This window comes from Lissotriton vulgaris, chromosome 4_1 (assembly GCF_964263255.1).
Source record: "Lissotriton vulgaris chromosome 4_1, aLisVul1.2, whole genome shotgun sequence".
In the NCBI taxonomy this organism is placed as follows: domain Eukaryota; kingdom Metazoa; phylum Chordata; class Amphibia; order Caudata; family Salamandridae; genus Lissotriton; species Lissotriton vulgaris.
In genome coordinates this window covers 780,614,948-780,636,698 of record NC_141691.1, presented here as the reverse complement: position 1 = coordinate 780,636,698, position 21,751 = coordinate 780,614,948, and positions in this window count along the sequence as shown.

The window sequence follows — 21,751 nt, the reverse complement described above, 5'->3', positions numbered from 1 at the left end:
CTTTGTGAACTCTGGGGACCTGTAGCAAAAGTTTTTGATCAGAGCGAAGAGCTCTGTTGGCTTTATAGGGCACCACTAACTTCCTTAAAGAAGGAGGTCCTTTCCCTTGGAGCATCTTGTGGGCCGTACAGAGAGCCTTAAACTTGACCCTCTCTCTCACCGGGAGCCAATGCAATGCTTCCAAGGCGGGCTTAGCTGATTGTCTCCTTGATGTATTAGTCAACAGCCTAGCCGCAGCATTTTGCACCTGCTGCAGCTTACTGAGCGTGGCTTCCAGAGCACCAAGGAATATGGCATTGCAATAATCAAGCCTGGAGATAATTAGCCCCTGGATGAGTAACCTCCTCGATGGCAAGGGGAGGAGGGGCAAGACTTTACGGGCTGAACGAAGAAGCCCAAAACAGACCCCCGCCGTTTTCTTGGCCTGAGTTTTGAAGGAGAGATCCTGCTCCAGCCATACTCCCAAACTCTTGATCTCCTGCTTGGGACTGGGAAGCTCCCCCAGGCAGCTGGGCCAAACGGTCAAGGGGAGAGAGGGAGTTTTGTGCTCTAACAGCATTATCTCCGTCTTGGAACCATTTAGTTTGAGCGACGATTCACACATCCAGGTGTGTACATTGGTCAGGCATAGGCGCAGCGCGTCTGGGTTCTTCTCCAGTTGAGACAATGCGACCACCAGCTGGGTATCGTCAGCATAGCTGACAATTTTTATCCCAAAAGGGGCCACCACATCCTCCAGGGGGGCCATATAGACGTTAAACAGCGTAGGGCTCAACGAGGAGCCCTGTGGCACACCGCACTGGAGGGGGATAGATTGAGACTTCTCGCTGCCTTCCCAGACCTGATAGGTACGACCACACAGAAATGACCTAAGCCATTGTAACGTCACTCCTGTGACCCCCGCATTGGACAGCCGTTGGATCAACACTTGATTGTTTACAGTGTCAAAGGCAGCACTGAGGTCCAGGAGGATCACTGCCACTGACCCTCCTGAATCCAAAATCCTCCTTGCTTCCTCAACGACTGCCAAGAGGGCGGTGTCTGTACCCTGCCCTGGCCGAAAGCCCGTTTGTGAATCTCTCAGCAGGCCATTGGATTCCAGAAAGACGGATAGTTGTCGATTAACCAGTCTTTCAGCGATCTTACAGAGACCCGGCAGCAGAGAGATGGGCCTGAAGTTAGCCAAATCTGACGAATCCAGATTGGGTTTCTTCAGAAGAGCCTTTACAACCGCTCTTTTCCAGCTCGGCGGCACCACACCCTGGTGCGGGCCCACGTCCGTGTTCTATCGCCCCAAGCAGGGAAGTCCATCACGGTGGTGATTGGTCTCCCCTGCGTTTTGGCTGGAAGAGGGTTGTGTTGGACTTGGCCCTTCTGGCAGGTTCACCCATAAACTTTTTGCTTTTTGAATGTGAAATGGTGGTAGTCATTTTTGGTTTCTACGCACTTTCACTGTGTCCCAGTGGAAAGTGCGTGCGCACTCTGAGTGCGTGGAGTAATGTTGGCCTGCCCTCCCATAGGAATGCATGGGGAATGTCTGTGTCCCTGGTAGTTCCTGATGCGTGAGGTGTGCAGGCTCGAGTTTGGTATGTGCGGACTCGTGAGATTGAATGCTGCGCAATGTTATGTGCGGCGTGTATGTGTCTAGTGTGGAAGTGCCGCTTCTAGACATGGGTGTGCGTGTGCAGTGAGTGTGCTGGCACATGATTGGCTGGAGCTGGCTGGTGAGCCTGGCTCCAGGAGTCTGGATGGGTCTGCCCAGTGGTGAGTGTGGAGATTAGCATGCTGATGGCTGGGGAGGAGTGCACCTGGGTGCTGAATAGGGCTGGGTTTTCCCCACACAATGCTGGCTTTGCCCCCTGTGGTGCATCTAATAACCCTAGCCCTGCCAGTGAATAGAGTGAGGGGCTGAGCACATCAAGGGTGCTCCCAGAGCAGCTGCAACTGGTTTTTCCCCTCACCCTGAAGCCAGACAAAGGGAAATGGTGTATAAAAGAGGGGCTGTGACTCCCTTTCCCGCAGTTAGAACCCGAGCAAGCGTAGGACATCAAAATAGGGGAAATCCGTTGCGCCATAAAATGGATGGCACGCAATAAAACCCCTGGGCTGGACAGACTACCCATTGAATTCTATACTAAATACATAGATTTTTTGGCCCCTCGACTTACGATAATATATAAAGAGGTGAGACAACTGGGTTGCCTGCCGCGCACTATGCGCGAGGCGTTGGTGATCCCCCTGCTCAAACCCGATAAAGAGAGCAATGACACGGCATCTTACAGACCGTTGTCGATGCTCACAACAGATTATAAAATTTTAAGCAGCATTCTAGCATCCAGATTGTTGGAGCACATGCCCATGCTGGTTCATGGGGATCAAGCGGGCTTCATACCTAAGCGCAACACCACTATGAACATTCGCCGTCTGATTCGCTTGTTAGAGGAGGACCAAGGGGAGGCCCCCCACCCCATGATACTGTTGGTTGACTTGGAAAAGGCGTTCGATAGCCTGGAGTGGGAGTACCTCCACAGGGCACTTAGGTGTTATGGGGTGGGTGAGGGATGTCTACAGTGGACCTCTGTGCTATATGCATCAGCATTGGCGCGAGTGAGATCGGGAGGGCTGATATCCCCACAATATCCGGTGGAAAGGGGTATGAGGCAGGGATGTTCACTATCCCCGTTGCTCTTTGCACTGGCAGTGGAACCCCTCGCAATGACGATTCGTATGGGAGCCCATTATAAAGGGTTAAGATCCTTGTCAGGGCAACAGTTCATCTCCCTATACGCGGATGACCTTTTGCTCTTCTTAGAAGACGCAGATGGAGCTCTGAGGGGAGCTGACACCGTACTGACCACCTTCGGTGAAATATCGGGCCTATGGGTGAACTGGTCTAAGATGTGCTTATTCCCAATGCGCAAGGGTGAAACCCAGCCCACTATGACCAGGGCGATCAGATGGGAACCTAACTGTCTGAAATATTTAGGGGTCTATATTTATCGCACCCCAGCTGACTTCTTAGAGGGTAACATCTCTCGCAGCATCAGAGCGCTTAAGGGTATTATGACTTTTTAGACCACCCTCCCACTGTCGGTAGCGGGTCGCATAGCGCTGCTCAAGATGGTGGCGTTACCTCGCCTGCTATACTATTTTAGGACGCTCCAGATTTGGATTCCTCCTGCTGTGTTTCGGCAACTGAAATCATTTATCGTGTCCTTTCTCTGGGGAACGGGCCGACGCAGAGTGGCACTTGCAACTCTGATGAGACCTAAATCTGAAGGTGGGCTGGCGGTACCCGACTTCGAAACGTATTTCCTGGTAGCGCAGTTACAGACATACACTCAAGAAATAGCGCGAGAGTTTTGAGGTCCTGAGGAAACACGGGGCCTGGGAATACCTAGACACGTGCTCTCCTACATAGCAATGCAGCAGAGATTAGCTCTCAAGGACCTCACGCGAGAGGAACGTACACTTAGGCTATGCTGCAACCGAACACAGCGTAAAACGGGGGTGAACCACCCTTACGCCCCTGAAATTCCGCTGGGGATGCTCACAGCATTACCGCATGGTGGAGACTGGTCGCAACTGCAGAACTGGGAGGAAGCAGGGATCCAAGTCCTGGGTGACCTTTACGAAGACGGGATGTTACTATTGTTTCCAGCGCTCTTGGATCGCTTTGACATTCCTAGAGGTGACTTCCTACTGCACGCGGGGATCACGCGGGCAATACAGGCACACTGGAAGGGGGGGGCTTGAAGAACCACAGACAACAATGGCATGCCAATATACTATGATGGCGGCTGGGACGGTTAAAGCAGTCACATGCCTGTACACCAGAATGCTTAATGAGGGACTTCCTCCGCTGGAGGCGCTTAGAGGTAAATGGGAAGCGGATCTAGGAAAGGAAATCCCTGAAACAACATGGGCTCAGCTGATGCGCCGGACCTGGAAGAGTACGAGCAACACGCGGTTCCAATTAGTACACTTCTATATTTTGCACTGAGCGTACTTAACCCTGGGAAAGATTCAAAAATACTTTGCAATAGACAATGCAGCTTGCCCTAGATGTCAGGCCACTGGAGTGGAGCTTAGTCACATGTTGTGGACCTGCCCTAGTTTGACCTTCTACTGGAATTCGGTGGGAGATACTCTTAATGGAGTGACAGAGAGGGCACTACAGTTTGACATGGCGGTTGGGGTTCTCCCCTGGTTCCCACATACCCCCAAAAACAAAGTCACTAGCAAATTTATAGATATGGGACTTATCCTGGCGAAACGCAAAATCATACGGAACTGGAAGGCACGAACGGGTCCAGTAGATGCTAAGTGGCGCAACAAATTCATTAAATGGGCTGGGGGGGAGAGCACTCTGAGATTTCAACTAGCACGGTTACAGCAGAATGTTAAAGCTTTAGAGTCTGCGCAGGCGTGGGAGGCCTTGGTACAAGCGTTACGTGATTATGACACAAGAAGCGACTCAGAAGACTGATGTAACGACCGGACTGCTTCCCCGTAACACTACAGGTTCAATGCATGTTTTCCTATTTGACGGTCCCAATGTTCCAGACCCACAATGACTATCCTAATAACGACGCACCGATGGTGGAGTCCGGGAGGGAGGGGGGAGGAGGGGGGGTTAAACTTCAATTTCTATTCCTTTATACACTAAGGACACAGTGGACTGGATAAGGAAGCCCTCCTCGGATTTGTACCCAGCTGACCAGGATTGCCTCAAAAGCCAACATCTAGCTTTAATTGAGGGACCGAGCTAGAGGGGGGAGTAAGTAGGGCCGGCTAAGTAGATACCTTACTGTTAGATCCTAGGGATAGAATAGTTTGTTTGTTGGGGAACCGGGAGGAAAAGAAAAGCAGATGTAGAATCCTTGATTGCCCGATGTAGCAATGATAATATGAAGTACGTAGACATATTGCAATTCTGATTATTGCCGCCCGTCCTCCGGGTTGTGGGCTAAATGGCTGTGTACACCAAATTTCTCTATGTCGTTGAATCTAAATGACAATTATGTCATTTCTGACCGGCGTACATCTGTAAAGATCATCTGCAATAAAAATATATTTTTAAAAAAAAAAAGAGGGGCTGTGACCCCATGAAAATGTTCTCTTCCAGGATCCTATCTGAGGGGGGCTGCTGCTGCCGCTGGGCGCCAGAAGGACCGCCACTTGGACTGCCTCCCTGCTTGGAGGCCCAGTGAGCTGGCTCTGGGCCCAGCCTTGCCCCCCTGCCTGCCTAAAAGAACTTTGGGCTGGACTTACTGTCCTCAAGTGCCTGGAATCGCTTTATCTGGGCCATAGCGCTGGGAGCACTTTATTTTTGTTTATAGCGCTGGGGAGCACTTTTCCCTGATCTTCCTGACCCCCCCTAGCGCTTGGGAGCGCTTGTCTCTGCCTTAGCGCTTGGTAGCGCTTTTATTCTACTCTTGCGGCTGCCCACGCCGTGGATTGCAGTGTGCCTGCCCCCTTTGTTGGCCCCTGACGAGTGCCAACCCAGCCAGGGGCATTGCCGGCATTGTGAATTCCTTTTCCCTAATCGGGAGCCAACCCCGAGATTGTCCCCGTTGCCGCCTGGCTGAACCGGAAGTCAGGCAGGCCGGGGGCGGGATGACAGAGACAGCAGGAAGGAAGACAGGAGCCCACACCACCTCCCTACGACGTGCTCCTGAGGCCGGGAGAAATCGGCCGCCTCCTGACTGGGGCTCCCGAGGACGAGGGAGAGCCCCGGACCGCCTGCTGGAGAGGGAGCCTTGGAGGTTCCAAGGAGACTGCCGCAAGGAAGAGTGAAGCCGCCGCTGTAAGGAATCCGGTGAGTGAGGGCTCGTGTTGGGTCTTGCGTGTCCTCTGAGCGCCCCCCCACCACCGTGAATAGCGGGCCGCTTCCCCAGCAAGGTGGCACTTTGTGTTCAGAGTCCCCTGAGAGGGTCTCCAACGGAGTTGAGCCACTTTGAGCGGCCCCAGTTGGCAGAGGGCCGCTCCGACGACCAGGGCATTTCTTTAGAGCCCGAGAGGCTCAAGGGCACAGTTTGGTTATTTAGAACCCGAGAGGCTCGGGCCCATTTGTTTATTTCGAGTCCCCCACGAGGGACTCCAACGATCTGGAGTGCCATTCTGTTTTTTTAGAGCCACAATGCTCTTGGGGGACACAAGTGTTTTGCTTTAGAGCCCAGCGAGGCTCCCAGGGGACAGCCGTTGGCCAGAGCCTGCGAGGCTCCAACGTTGGTCCTCATTACCTCCGCAGCTGCCCAGCACTTAGTGGGCAGCTGCTCCGTTTAGGCCCCTGACTTTGGGACACAGGGCGTCCTAGCCCTAGAGAGGCCAGTTGGCCTAGGGACTGCCACAGGTGGTGGCTCATGTGAGTTTTACGCAATTGTTTTCCTTCCCTACACCTCTGAATGTGTTGTGATGCATCATGTGTAATGTGCTTATACCCCTACAGGTATTGTGATACTTAGGTGGTTGTTCTTGCTAGTACAGGTGTTGCTAGTGAGGTCCTGGTTCCCTGCGTGACATTTTCCTAAGGTGGTTAGGGTTGCTTAGGTGGTACTTACCTGTTACCAGTAATTACTGGTTGTGTGCTACATTTTCTAATTTGTGCTACAGTGGTTTTATACTCTATGACCTAAGTGCTAGTTCTAAAAGTGCCTATTCCTGACAGTGGTCCATGTGGCCTTGGCTGAGTATACAGCGCGCTAGAGTGCAAGCGCGATAGAATAGGGAAGGGTCACTGGCGCATGCGCGCGCGGGACCCGGGCGGCGCACGCGAGTCAGGCAGCCCATTACTGAGTACACACCCCCTTATTAAGTGCCGTTTTTTCGCGCGTATAAGCCAGCTGTCTATTATCATCTAATTAGAGCAGGTATATAAGGAGGAGCTATGCAAAGCCCAAACCACCTCCACTTCCGCTCGGACGCTTGACATAGAGGTACCGACGAACAGGTATGGCTCCCTGGAAATCCACTACTTAGCAATAAGAGTTACCATTTAGAGCCCTGTTTTTCCCTCTCTTTAATTTAACATTAGGTTGGCCCTTTTGTACTATTCCATCCTCCTGGCCACACCTATACCATGTTCTTAATACACTGTTTTGGCTAGGTATAGACAAACTTCCTCTGGTGACTATTGAACCCAGAGTGTTATTTTAACAACTAGTGTCATACCCTTGCTTGGTCACTACCATGTCCTCTTTTAGGGTTGAGTCTCTTTTTAATTAACTGGTTTTTGTTAGTGTATTTGTATGGATTAGGAGAGTATGTCTACTCTGTACCACAATATAAGTTTTTGAGGTCCTTATCCTTTTCCATCTCTAACAGAGCGGGGCCTCCTTCTTCCCGAGTGGGTGCCGGGTGAGGTGAGGCTTTCTCCCACAGAATGCTGGGTGAGTAGAAAACTGACAAACTAATACTTTGTGAACATTGTTGATCAATGAAATCCGGAGACTTATAATGCTCCTGATAGGCGGAGAACGGTTTCTGTCGCCCTGTCTACTCCTGTAGTGTTGTGTCTTGAATCACCGTTGTATCACTTGTCCTCTCTTACACCCTGTTGTTTTTCTTCCTTAGGAGAATCACGGCTAGTTGGATGAACACCAGGGAACATTTTGGGCTCAAAAGTTCTGGTAGGATCAATCCAATATGGCAATAAACCTTTTTTTCACATAGTGCAGATGCATAACACCATTCGGTCCTGAAGAAAGCTTGGACAAATTGTCCGCACAAGCTGAAACATGTCGACCCCCATGCACTACGCCATGATATAGCTATTCTTTAAAGCTATAGGCGTTGTTTTTACTCTTGACCCTGGACAATACTTAATAAACATATTTTTTGTCACAGGAGCCAATTTTACTCACACTTGTTTTCTTTTTCTCTCTCTTACGAGCACTGCACTCCATCGGTCCTAACTTTGATGTACTGTGGTTCAGAAAAGTACCTTCCAGAACCGCATCATTACCAGGTGCGTTGGGAGATATTCAGGTTTATGGCCTGCATCCCACATGACGAAACTCCGCCAATAATGGTGGGCTGATGGGAATTTTTTCTAACCCAGTATTATAATTGTGGTGACATGTTGGTCTGACGGCTTCTTTAGGCACGACACAACACGTAGACAAACAATTGGACCAGGTAACTCTTGTTTGTTTCTCATATTGACTAAGGGGTTTTGAGTTACCGTGGTCGTTAAATTTCCCCTTTGACCCCCCCATCTTCTCTTCTTAGTACTTACCTGTTACCAGTAATTACTGGTTGTGTGCTACATTTTCTAATTTGTGCTACAGTGGTTTTATACTCTATGACCTAAGTGCTAGTTCTAAAAGTGCCTATTCCTGACAGTGGTCCATGTGGCCCTGTGTTGTACATATCCCCTGTAAATTCTGCCCATGCCTGTTGGCACATTGTAAAGTGTGTGTTTTTATCTAATGTGTTTTGGTGTAATACAAAGGCTATTTTTACATATAACCTTGTGTGGAGTTTCCTTTGTGGTGGGCCTTGGGTGTTGTTGCTGGGTGCGAGCGCAAACACTTAACCTACATAGCCTCCAAGTTTAGTCTTGCTGCTCGCGTCACGTTACCTAGAGGGTGAGCAGGGGTTATCTTGGTGTGCAACTCCCTTGCCCTGACTTGGGAATGGTGGTCTCTGACTGACTTTGGCGCAAGCCCTGGCCAGTCAGGGATCCCATTTCTAACAGCTTAGAAACCATATCATTCTTTTACAGTACTACTTTATAATACTGTTCGTATTATATGCATTGTACTTCATAGTAAGATTTACTATTGTAGCAGTTCATTTTCAATGCTTGAGAAAGAAGATTGTTCAATAAATACCTTTTTATTGAAAACGCCCATCTATCTATGTCTCTTGCACCTCTGGTGAAACTACGCATGCACGATTGACTGAGTGAAATAGTTATCTATTGTTTCCGCGACTCTAGAGATTTGATTTCTTATTCTTGGGAAACAAAGTTGTCTTGTTTTAAGTGGTTGTCAGAAACTAATCCTTCTTGTTTATTCGAGAAAGTTTCTAGTGGCCTCTGAGCTAGCTGTCACTCACAATTAGGTCTAATATAACCGGTAGAGACCTAGTAGATCTCAGTCCTACGTCTAAGCTACAGGATATTTTATTCCAATGCGCAGAGCCTATTGGGAATATAGGAACTACACTACAGACTGAAGTTCATGTTGATGGTTTCAACAGATGAAGCATTCAGTTTTTCATGAGACTGGTCTTTCCAGTAGAATTTCCCACTATTGATGTGCCCTGAAGAAGTCCATTTGTTAAGGGACGAAATGTGTTGACTGGGTTTGCTGTGTACATATGAAGCAAAAATGAAGAGAATATTTCTTACCGATTCTTGATCTTTGTGGAAACATTTAGCAAACCTTGTAATTATTGTAACTGTGGTGCACCTCTAGCTCTCCTATGTGTTGACCATAACCCTCTACTCTGCAGTGTTGTGGACAACACGAGGGAGACTTCTACTTCCAGTTGTGGCTGGTCTGATTTAGAAGTGCTGAGGCAACGCCAATGCAAGGGTGTGGTGGGGTCATTTGGAAATAATAAATTAACACACTTAGCTTTGCTACAGCCGCCACCTTCGTGTTTGTCTCCAGATGCTGGTGCACACTGCACCGGCTCCCAGGTGCAGATCACAGCGCTGCTCTCATGCTGGTACCAGCATGAGAGTAGTGGCGTGATTGGCCTGAGCAGGTTGACCTGACGCTCGCTCAGGCACGGGAAGCCTGGGCCTACTCTCCATCCAGCTGTACAACACAGCTGGGTTAGAGATTTGTAAGTGCGCATGTCAGTTTGGCCATCCTAAGACGGCTGTGCAAACCGACATGAGCACTTACAGTGCCCACCATTCCTCCTCCCTACTTCTGACGTGACACTCTATCAGGATAGCCTGGACGCGCCCTGGAAATGGCTGGGTAAGAAAAAAGAAAATTATAATAAATTGGTATTATCATCATTTTATTTTTAAAGTTTGCCTCCGCAGCCTCTCAACAGTGGAGCAACGCTTCTCCACCATAACAGAGGAGCTGCCCCTGTCTGCTGCCACTGATGATGCACTGTGACCAGTGATAAAACAACCTACATTGCATATACATCATAGCAGTAAATAATCAGATTTAGAGTCCGGCTTTTACATTACAAATAACATTGCAGTTTTCATTGCCATTCGACACAAAACACACTCAAGTCACAATGAGATTTCCAATGCTTTGCAAGTCTCCATCCTTGAAAATATATATTTTGTTATTACCTGCTCTTCATATGTGCACTGTTTCTGTTTCATACTTTTCTTATGCTTTTCTAATCGGTTGCATACCGAAAAAAGCTTTCCATGTTCTTAAATGTGCCTACTGCTTTAAATTATTTTCCACAGCTGTGGTTGATTTTCGTTAGCATTTTGAGTGTAGTCACAGACAACTTAGAACATTAGGCTAGCTCGAACTTTGATACAGAAGATGATTTACGTAACGATTTGAAACATAAGTTGATTTTTTAGATATTATTTTTGAGTTTTTCAGTCATCTGATCGCTCTAAAAGGATTGTGCTTCATTTTCTTTGAACACAGCAGAGCACATCTTAACGGCTCATCCACGTTCCTTTTTTTGCATGTTTTATATTAGCGGTTGGGCCGTTGGGCCTGTGGCTTAACCTATATGTCAACATGAAAACCAACATTAATAAAATATCTGTCTCTGATAGTTAAGTATTCTCTTCCTCCAAGGCAATGCTGTTAAAAGACTGCAGCATCATTAAAGTGTACTAAATGTGGGCTTTCAAAACCGACTGAAAGCTGTATTTTTGCAGAGAAAGACTGTTGTTTCAACAGCATCACCAGGCCCTTCCCCAGCGTAGTCAAATGGCTTATCAATGTCATTTTTGTTTTGCTGTTATTGCTTTCAGAATCTAAAATTATAATTTACAGTGGCATTCTGTTACTTGCTTGCAATTCAATTGCATGTTAGTAAGTGCTACAAATATAGCAAACATCACGCACTCGCACACCTAGTTCATAAGAGCTCACAAATTAAGTTCTCATTTTGTTATGAATTGAAAACATTCATTTCAAGGTTTCAAAGCGTTATGTAAATGCACATATATTGCCATCTCAACCTGAAGTTATAATCGTTTTGAGCCTAACACACAAGCTATCATTACTGTCAAACAGACTATGGATTGAAAACATCCACGAAACAATACATTCAAAACCTCTTCTGCAATTAAATCAAGTTCCATCTAACATTTGATGGTAGCAGCTTGTTAGGCAAGGTATGTTAACACTTACAACAGAAACTGGGCCCTTTTTTACCAGATCTATTTATTGTGACTCACTTGATCCACCAATGGATCTTGTTTTGTGCCACTGAGGGGTTGGATATAAGGAATCCAATATCCAGATTCCAATGAGGATCAGGAATTGAATTTCCGATTCACAGGCTAATAATTAGGTTCATGTATTTGACTCTCAAAACCAGGCTATACATGTAAAGGATTACTACAGCAAGTCATAACCTTCTGAAGAAGTTTAGCTGGACTAAAATCATGCAAACCAATACTTCTGCTAGGGCTGTACAAAACCAATAACATTAGTAATTGATATTCGGAGATTTCTCTAAGCTGGTCTCTTGGCATTAATATACAGAATGCACAATTACATTTAAAAGGAAAGTCATGATAATTCATAAACTCAGGTTTCTGGTTAAAGTTTAGTTTATGAAAGATTTAAATGTAAGGGCATCACATTCAATAATAAGCAGTTATTTACTAAAGAGTACAGAATAGTCTGGCTGGTTTGGAATTGCCATAAGGTGAAACAGGATTAGGAGAGTTCAGCACGGACATGACTCATGAGAGCTTGTGTGCAGTGTCCCACTGGGAAGGAGTCCCTTAATGGTGCACACAGCATATGTATCAGTCCAAAAGGAGGAAGCGAATAGAGTCCATAAGGGATGAGCATGAACTGAAAGAGTTGCAGGAAAACCAAAAGCACTCTTTCTTGAATCTGTCCGGCTGACAAAACTGAACCGTATTGTATCCCATCCAAAAGTTCATTCATCAGATCAATGTATAATATAGTCCTCTAGGTCCGGGGTGAGACCTCCTTGGTCACCCCATCTTGTAAGACCACTCAGTTCAATGGTCAATTAATATGAGATGATTATCATGTGGCATAAAGGAAGAAACATATAACAGAAGAGGTGGTAATGATCACGTAACTTGTAGGTCATCCAGTACATGTAAACCTCCAAACAATGACTTTAGCAGCAGGGGTGTGAGTGAGTTCAAGAGGACAGCTCCCCATAGCAAAGGTTCCCAAAGTATACACTTCTGTTGCAAAAAGTCCTTCTGAGCGAGTGTGAACTCCTTCTAGGAAGCAACAGTTTTGTTTCACAATGTAAGTTTGAGAAAGCTTCTCACACGTATAAGACAGTACAGAAGAGCAAAATGCAGGCCTAGAATGTAGTCAATTTAATAATATACAGGATATAAGAAGTGAAATATACATTTCATAGAGGTAAAGCAATATTCTATCAGCCCATTTCAACTTATATAAATTCAGAGATGTTAAACTTCTGTGATTTATGTAAATATGCCATTTTACTGCAGTTTCAAAGTACCAATGTGTACATTTATTTCAAATCATAAAATATTAATCTCTTTTTAAGTGTTCTAAATTAGCATATACATCAAGATTATTGTCTAAGGATTTCAGGGGGTTTACACTCAATTGACTGTCTAACACCACTTTTTGCTTTTTTTATTTGGTGCACAGTCTTCACATAGACAGAACATGGAATTCAGAATGTAAAACCCTCAATAACACACTAAATTACATTGATTTCTTTAATTCTTCACAAAATTCTACTATCGCGATAGGATGGTTAGGAACATTAAAAAACATGAGTACATCACTTTACCATTATAATACACATTGAAATAATTATGCTAAGGCTGAATAATGAAATATACACCTATACTATTCAAATTAATATGATTTCATCTATCCTATATTCTTCTGCATGAGGGAGCTTCCTGTGACCAAGACAGAGGCAGCAGTGCCGTGAGGGAAACGGCTTACCTGATTCACCTCACCTTGGGGCCGCCAGAACTGTGCCTCAACTCCGCCGTGAGGGAAACGGCGCGACGAACAGCCGCACTTGGAACGACGCCACCGAGAGGGCAGGGAACTACAATTCCCAGGTGCCCCGGCGGCCGTGACGCCAGCAGAGCGCCCGGTGGCGCGTAAAAAGAGTGCAACGCCTCTTGCCCCGCGAGTCGCGCGCGGGAGCGCCCGGAGCTAAGCCCGGGCAAAGGGCGGGCCGTCTGTGGCCGTCAGTGGTCTGCAGTGGACGGGCGGGCCACCCCTCTAACTTTCTTCTCAAAGGTGAGCACCTAACTAGGATTATAAAATGGGTGATAGTAATAATGTCGATGTATCAACCCAGGGTGTTGATACTTCTGTCTCCCTCACCACATCCTTTGAAACCCTGATAGAAACTGCTTTTATTGAAATTGTGGAGACTGAGAGGAGGTTACTCGATGGGTTCCCTTACCATTAACAACAAATCGAGTATAACAAGTAGTACAAACGGAGATATATACATAACCCCTGAAGTAATTGTGGTAAAACCGTCGCATCCTTCTGTTGATGTGCCCACTATTCTGGATGATGAAAATACTGTTACTTACATAGCACCTGACCCTGCCTCTTCAATACCAGCGGTTGTAATCTCTAAGCCGGTACTGATATCAACTTCCCCGGTATCCCTACTGACTGAAAGTGTCTCTACTATTACTACAGCTTTCCAGGACGATGTCATTAACCTGGATAGTATTGATTCTAGTAGCAATAAACCGGGAGGGGAAAAACGTAAAAGAGGCACAACTAAGCAAAGTGCTAATAAAAGGAAACAGCCTTTAATCCACAAGAATCAGCCCACACCTCAGAGTCTGTGGAACAAAAATAAATCTTCGGGGGCACCAATTGTCCTTACGGAAGACAAAGACTCTGCTGATATGGACAGTATTTCTGCTGCTACTACCACTCACTCTAGTGGGAATTCCAATACCATATGGACTCAAACAGCATTAATGGGAGATAATTATAATCTCTCAAGGCAGAATGGGAACCTTATAGAAACCATAGTGGATACTATTTTTAACCGACTAGAAAAGCAAATGATCAATCAGTTTAATAACGTTTTTAAAAGACTGGATAGATTAGATAACCTGGTCAAGAATGGAGAAATAAAAAGGAAGGGGTCTGTCATCCTGGACCAAATCAGAGCTGACCGCTTCTTAAAGGAATTGGAAACTGCAAACAATACATTATCAAAGAAACAGGAAATTACCTGCTCTTTGGGTGGGGTTCTGAGCAATCCTGGATCACTACCTCCGTCTATTGCACCACCTATAATTCAACCCCGACCTGCCAACAGAGGGTCAACTTTGAATACATCCAATTTACCCACGAAACCGACTCCCATACCTGCTCCTAGAAAAACTACTACTCCATCAATTTCTAACATTTCTGTTTCTAATCGCAATAATGGTCCTACCAAATCCACAACAGCATTAAGACCAACTGCTGCCAATACTAATGAGGGTACTGGCCCACAAGTGACAAGTAAACCTTTCAAACATCAAGGGCCAGCCTTACATTTGCCACCAGATGCTTGTCCTTTTGTTTTGGTCCTAGCAGGAGTACCGCAGTTGAGGGAGGACCAGGGGGAATCATGGGTGCAATTGCGGAATAAGTGCATAGACTGGCTGACTAAGCACAAAGGCGTTGGATTTGACATTTCAAGAGAGATTATATCGGCCCGCAGGGTATCGTGGGTCGGGCCTTTACTTAAGGATAAGGAAGGTGACTGTATAGTTCTTAATTTTAAAAACCCAGGGACTGTAAGAAACCTCCTTAACAGAAATAGCAACTATTCTACCATTTCTACTGTTGCAACTATGTTACCCTTGAGTTATTTTTATAGGCAAATGGCAATACAACCTCACCCTCCTTTTATGCAATTCCAACCGTCTTTAATGCATTTCCAACCACCACCTATGCATTTCCGGCCACCGCCTATGCAATTTCAACCCCCCCCATTCCCATTTCAAATGTATAATAGATTTGCACCTCTTTCGGATCTGGATATGCAAGACTGACCATCTTTGACTACCTCTGTCGAATTATCTTTGACACCAACATCCGAACCCCAGATTGTCTTACAATTCTTGCCTCGAACTGCCCAGAGTCAAATACCCCCGACTCATAACCAATTGCTTTTGGATTCAGAATTATCTCTTGTTAGCTGGAACATAGCAGGTTTAAAATCCAAATTGAAAATTACAGAATGGCTTAATTGGGTTGATAATAACTGCGATATATTGATGCTACAAGAAACTTGGAGCACAACGTCACCAACAATGGAGTGTTTCTGTTTTATAATCTAAAGGCTTCCCCTTCGCACATGGGACGACCTAGTGGGGGTCTATCTATCTGGTCTAAAATAAAATCCGGGGTGCAAACTAAATTGATCCCTACACCGGGTAATTGTTGTTTTATGGCTATGAAGTACATTAACAGATTGAAATTATGTATTATTAATTTTTATAACAACGACTTTGTTAGCCGTCCTAATGGTAATTTTATGTTATTGTTTAACTTTATAGATGAAATTATGGGAGGGCAAAAGTATGGGCCCTTCGATGGCATCTGCATTGGAGGGGACTTTAACGCTCATATGTATCGTAACAGCCCTCTATGCAAAAACGGAGAGGAACTGAAAAATCACATAGCTTCCCGTGACCTAGTAAATGTAATGGAGATTGCAGGAACTAGTGCAAATAATATAACAACCCCCACTTTTATAGGTCAGGGCCGTGCTTCTACGATAGATTACATATTTACATGCCCAAAATTAACTGATATAATTTTAAAAGCAGAAGTCATCTGTTCCGCTTATAGCGACCACTACCCGCTTAGAATATACTTACACAATCCACAGACCTCAAAGGTTGCAGCAAAGTTAGAGGCCGGGCCTCAAAATCTGGCTTTATCAACAGATAGATTGAGACTAGTATGGAAAGGAGTTGACAACAAAGAGATTCTATCCAGAGTAATTAAAAAACATCCTGTGACAGTAGAGATTTGCCTGTCATACACAAGTCCTAGTAATGAGGTGGTTGGCGCCTTTGGCGATTTATGTGGGGCCATTAAAACAGAATCTTCCAAACCTGCTAGGCAGAATATATTCCCTGGTCCCCGCTGGTTTGATTCCTCTTGCTCTAAGGCCAATAGGGACTTGAGGGCAGCCTTAAATACCAACCCAAGGGATGCTCCACTCGTGAGAGGATTAAGAGCAAAATATAAAATTGCCTTACGAATTAGATCCGAGGCTCTAGTGATCAATCACTGGGAATCTCTTACGCGTACTGCCACACTAAAGGACACAACAGGTTTCTGGAGAGAAGTCAAGTCCCTAAGATCTTTTGGTTCTAACATCAAGCCAATTAACAGTAATATAACGGGTGAGGCGTGGGTAGAGCATTTCTCCCAAATTTACGCCACATCAGCCACTCCCCTAGATACAGTCTCTCTATCTAACAGCGCTGAACCTCTGACCTTTTCATTATCAGAGGTCGAGGATGCTATTATTGATAGCGCTAGTAATAAAGCCCCTGGCCCGGACGGCCTTTCAATTGATCAGATTAAATCAGAAATTAATTTTTGGGCCCCTCTATTATGTAATCTATTTAATAACCTGAATGATAGCTCAATCCCCGAATCCTGGTCGAACAGTGTCATCGTACCAATATTTAAAAAAGGTGACAGGTCGGATGCCGCCTGTTACCGCCCGATCTCACTGATCGATAATACCTTAAAAGTTCTTGGAAGGGTAATTTTTAAACGGATAAGGGATTGGGCTGAGGACAACAATGTTCTCCATTGTAGTCAACTGGGCTTCAGAAGCCAAGTAGGCACTATTGAACAATGTTTAAATTTAAATCTGATCATGGCCAAATATATCATTGTTAAAAAATCCCCTCTTTATTTAGGTTTTATGGATTTGAGTTCTGCGTTTGATTTTGTTAATCGTTCTAGGTTGTGGTCACTTTTGCGTGATTATGGTTTGGATGACTCACTGGTGTATTTTCTTTCTTATTTACATAGGGACTTAAAAGCGAGAGTACGAATTAATAATGATGGTGATTTATCCAATGATGTCCCTATTAGCAGAGGAGTCAGACAGGGCTGCGTACTCGCCCCACTGCTTTTTATTTTATATATTAATGGGTTGAGTAGCACTTTGAGTAAGATCACTAAGGATGTCCCAATTATAAATGGTTCCCCCATTACTACCCTACTTTATGCGGATGACGCAGTATTAATGGGGCGTACACCGAATGCTTTACGCATTTTAATCTCTGGGTTTGTTGCTTTTATGTCCGATCTTGGTCTAAATACCAATTATAAAAAATCTTTTATCATGAATTGCGGACCAAAAAAGTATAATATTACTTCAATTAAATCTGGTAACAACACCTTACAATGCACCAGCACTTTCCCCTACCTAGGGTTGTTATTCTCTAACTCAGGCTCATGGCAGCCACACGCTGCCCATGCGAGAAATAAAATTGGCAAGTCAATTAACTCAATTTATCCCTCCGCCAACCAAAACTGGCTGATGTTGTTACCCCCCTCCTTAACATCTATCGCACCCAATGCCGTCCAACTGGGACTTATGGAGCTGAAGTGTGGGGTTATTGTAACAGCGTGGCCCTCCAGTTGGAGGAAAATAGATTCTGTAGGAGGGTGCTGGGGGGAGTTCCTTGTGCCCCTACATTTATTTGTCACAATGAACTAAGGCTGCCATATATTGTCGATTTTATCAAGTCAAGGCCTGCGCTTTTTTGGATTAAAATATGGCTAAACCCAGCAGCATCCTTAACGCGCAGTATAATATCAGACTGTCTGTTAAGTGATAGATCCCATCACATACCCTAGTTAAATGCTGTCAAAAACAGTCTGCAGAGCGTGGGTCTAGGATCTTTATTCAGCTCCCCTGATTCTATTGTACCCGCTCATAAGAATAGCATTAAACGGGCATTGCTGGATTTATACAATGAGGATCGGATGAGATCAGAATCCATTAAACCAGTTGTCACTAGATATTTGTGTATTATTGACCCAGGTATTGATAATCTGAACAATCCTTTAAGATATTTGTCAATCCCTATAGGAAGATGGAATCGGAGTCTTTTATTCAGGTTTCGGGATGGAAGCATAGTTAATTTGCTCAGCTTCCCCATTGGCTATAACAAAAAACTAGAAGAGTTGGACTGCCCTTGTTCTCAAGGCGGAAAACAAAGCTTATTGCACTATCTCTTCTTTTGTGGCCACTACAAATTGTATACCTGTCAATATTTAAGGCAGATTCTTCGTAAATATAATCTTCGAGATTCCATTCATGCATTAAAATTTTTGCAAATGTTGCACATAGATGAAGTTATATATACTGTAAGTTGCTTCATAAAAGTTTGCGTGAGATCAAGGGCAAGTATGGAACATGGCTAATGGATAATAGTACTATGCCATCTTATGTATTTTGTGCACTTTATCATTCTACTAAAAACTGATTACAGATTAAATTGTATATGTGCTTTGATTCAAATAATCCCTGTGGGAGAATACAAATTGAACTCTGTGATTAAGTACATTAATAGATTAATGCTCTTCCTTTACGATGTATTTTGCACTTTATATATTATGTACATTGCACTTTACGTTACATATGCTGCTTAAACTCAATCAGATAATCTGTTTTTAACTTTTATATATGTGTTTTTAACTCGTTTTTAATGTATTTTCATTCTGTATGCACTTTTATGGATGTACTAAAATCCGAATAAAGATCATTTGAACTTTGAACTATTCTTCTGCATGCTTTTATGATGCAGTGACTAAGTTTCTCCAGTTTATTTCTCATGTCTTTTTAACGTATAGATGGTGCACTTTTATTCATGAATTACTTGAATTGTCTCAAATCTGTTTGAATGTCATATAGAGATTTTTACAGCTTTACTGCTGCATCAGTCCCCCGTCTGATGGCAAATTAATCCTTCACATTATTTTCTTATCTGATGTCACATCTTACAGCTCCATAGTATTCGTGATTTTTAGCCTAGAGTCTTCTAGGGTGTTTCTTCCATCAAAAGATTTATTTTTCATGCCTTCTAAATCTATCTCAACCCTTTTTCGTTTCATACCCATTGGTTTTTTTTTTGTTTTAGTTTTCAGACGACTTTAAATCTTGAAAATGGCTATCAAAATTACTGTACAGATAGCAATTGTCAAGATGGGTTTCAAGATTATTCCCAACAATCTGCTTCCTAAGTCTGCAAACCATCTACCTATAGAGGAAAATCATTTCCCTATTGATTCCCAGGCACAATCAGCCTTTCAATGTTTTAGGTCTCTGTCAAGATAGGTAATGTTCTTAATGTATCCTTTCAGGTCTTTACATTTATCTGGAATGTAAGTACAACAATTTTGCACCATTAACATTTGACAGACTCTGCCTTCCTTTGCCAGAAGACCGTCCAAAACAAGTCGATTTTGAAGAACCATGAATCCAATAGCAATCGTTTCAGTATCTATTGCTAGGAATCCAGCAGCAGTGTCAGTAGTTATTTTATCTACTACAGTAGATAGCTTTCGTAATTTATGAGGATTCAGTATCACTCCAACAGATGTTATTATAGCTCCAAAGATGTCTCTAATTATCTCACCAATAGTTGCCCCTCTTTTATGTCTTTTGTGTGTCACTTTGTTGGTTTCATGAGATTGACTCTATTGGGAACTTTTTGGAAAAACTATACCCATGTAACAAGATTTGTTCAATTATTTTGGGCAGTCTGTAATAAGTCCCACAGATTTAATAAATTGCAGGAAACACAGGATCCACACCCCCTAAAAATAATCCCCAATTTCCCAAAATTTGGAATGTATGACCATTTTCACTTGTACCAACAAAGTTTGCATGAACTTCATTCTTTCGCTGTAATATACATAGCTTTACTCTATGTTGCCAATCTATAGCTAACGCAGCTTGATTTCCCACTATTTAAAGTTCTGATTCCTTAAGCACCCACAATGGTACTTTTGAATCTTTGGCAGCTTTGGCCACAATATCTCTTTGTCTATTTTCTTTCACTTTTCCAAATTCTTTTTCTTTTTTGTGTAAAATACAGGTTAAGTTATGTCGTTGCAACTTCTGATTGAATTTGGTTCTGATGTTTAGCAAAGTTTTAGCAGCACAGGCAAAGTTTGAACGCTTTCTGGCAAGGTTTTTCAACAAAGACTCTTTATAGCACAGTTGATGTGTTCTTCATACATTGTAAATTAATTTCTCAATAGGTGCACAGGTCTTGCTTATTGTTGAAGATTTTCATCACAAATTGATTTAGTCTTTTACATCAAAAATCAATCTCACAGTTCAATTGGAGTATAACAGTTTTTCAAAGTGCTTCATATAGGCTCTAATTGTTGTAGCAAAAGGTGTTATGTGCTTTTTATCAATCATTAATTGCCAAATAAGTCCATCCAGGTGCTGTGTACCTTTGACTTGGTATTCTAGCTCTTTTGGTCCTTCTCACTGACGGTCCTTCACCATCACTGTCGCTCTGTTCAGGCTACCTAGAGATCTCTGTGAATTTTATGGTACTCTTACTTCTGTAAGAATGTGTCTCGACCTTTCTTGTCTTCTGGGCCAATGGTCTCCCGGATTTACTCACGCTTCAGATGCAATAGTCTTTTTGATGAGGTCAATGTCATGCCTAGTGATCCCTTTCTCTTGTGAGCCTTCGGTACCTTCAAGAGCCGATTCTCTTGAACCCCCCTGAAGCCAAGTGGATGGAATCCCACTAGCTTGCGTGTCCTCAACATCTTGGCTGACCAGAATCTGGGTTTTTTCAGCAGCCATTGGCACATCCGAGACAGGCTCCCTGTCGTCAAGAGGACATGGGACAATGTTTACCCAATTCAGAAGCTGACCACATTTAACAGCAGTTGTGGTTACCAGAATCACCTCGAACAGCCCACGCAATGAGGTACCAAACATGAATTTCGCACATGTTTCTTCACCATGACCCAGTCTCTGGGACTAAGGTCATGGCACAGCTCCTGTTGAGGTGAAGTATCAGCCTCTACAACCTCCTGAGGCACCAAGTCATCTGTTATATTCACTAATGCATTTGATAAGACCACAGGCTTTATTCATGGCTCTCCCCATAATCAATTTGTGTGGAGATAATGGCATTCACCTGTCTGGTGCACTCCTCAAACTCAAAACACAAGGGTAATAAAATGAAATGAAATTATGATTTCTAAAGCGCACTACTAATCACAGGTGTTTTTGCACTGACTTCCAAGAAAAGGGTGGACCAGAGTGAAAGAAGAGGATTTCTGGTGCACTAATTATTGCCCTTCGCTACAGGAGTAGCCTTCAAGACCGTCCATCTGCCATTGATCTGAGAGTGAGGAAAGGACCAACTGCGTGGCCGCAGAGGAGGTGAGAGGCGCGGCCCCCGGGACTGCGAGGACCAGCATTCACCATCAAAAGCTGGGTCGTCTTCCCGCCTGAGCCGCGCCCCCTCCCAGTGCCACGCCTCCACCGGATTGCTGATAACCTCTCGCGGCCCCCGCTACGCGGGAGCCGCTCGCCTAGA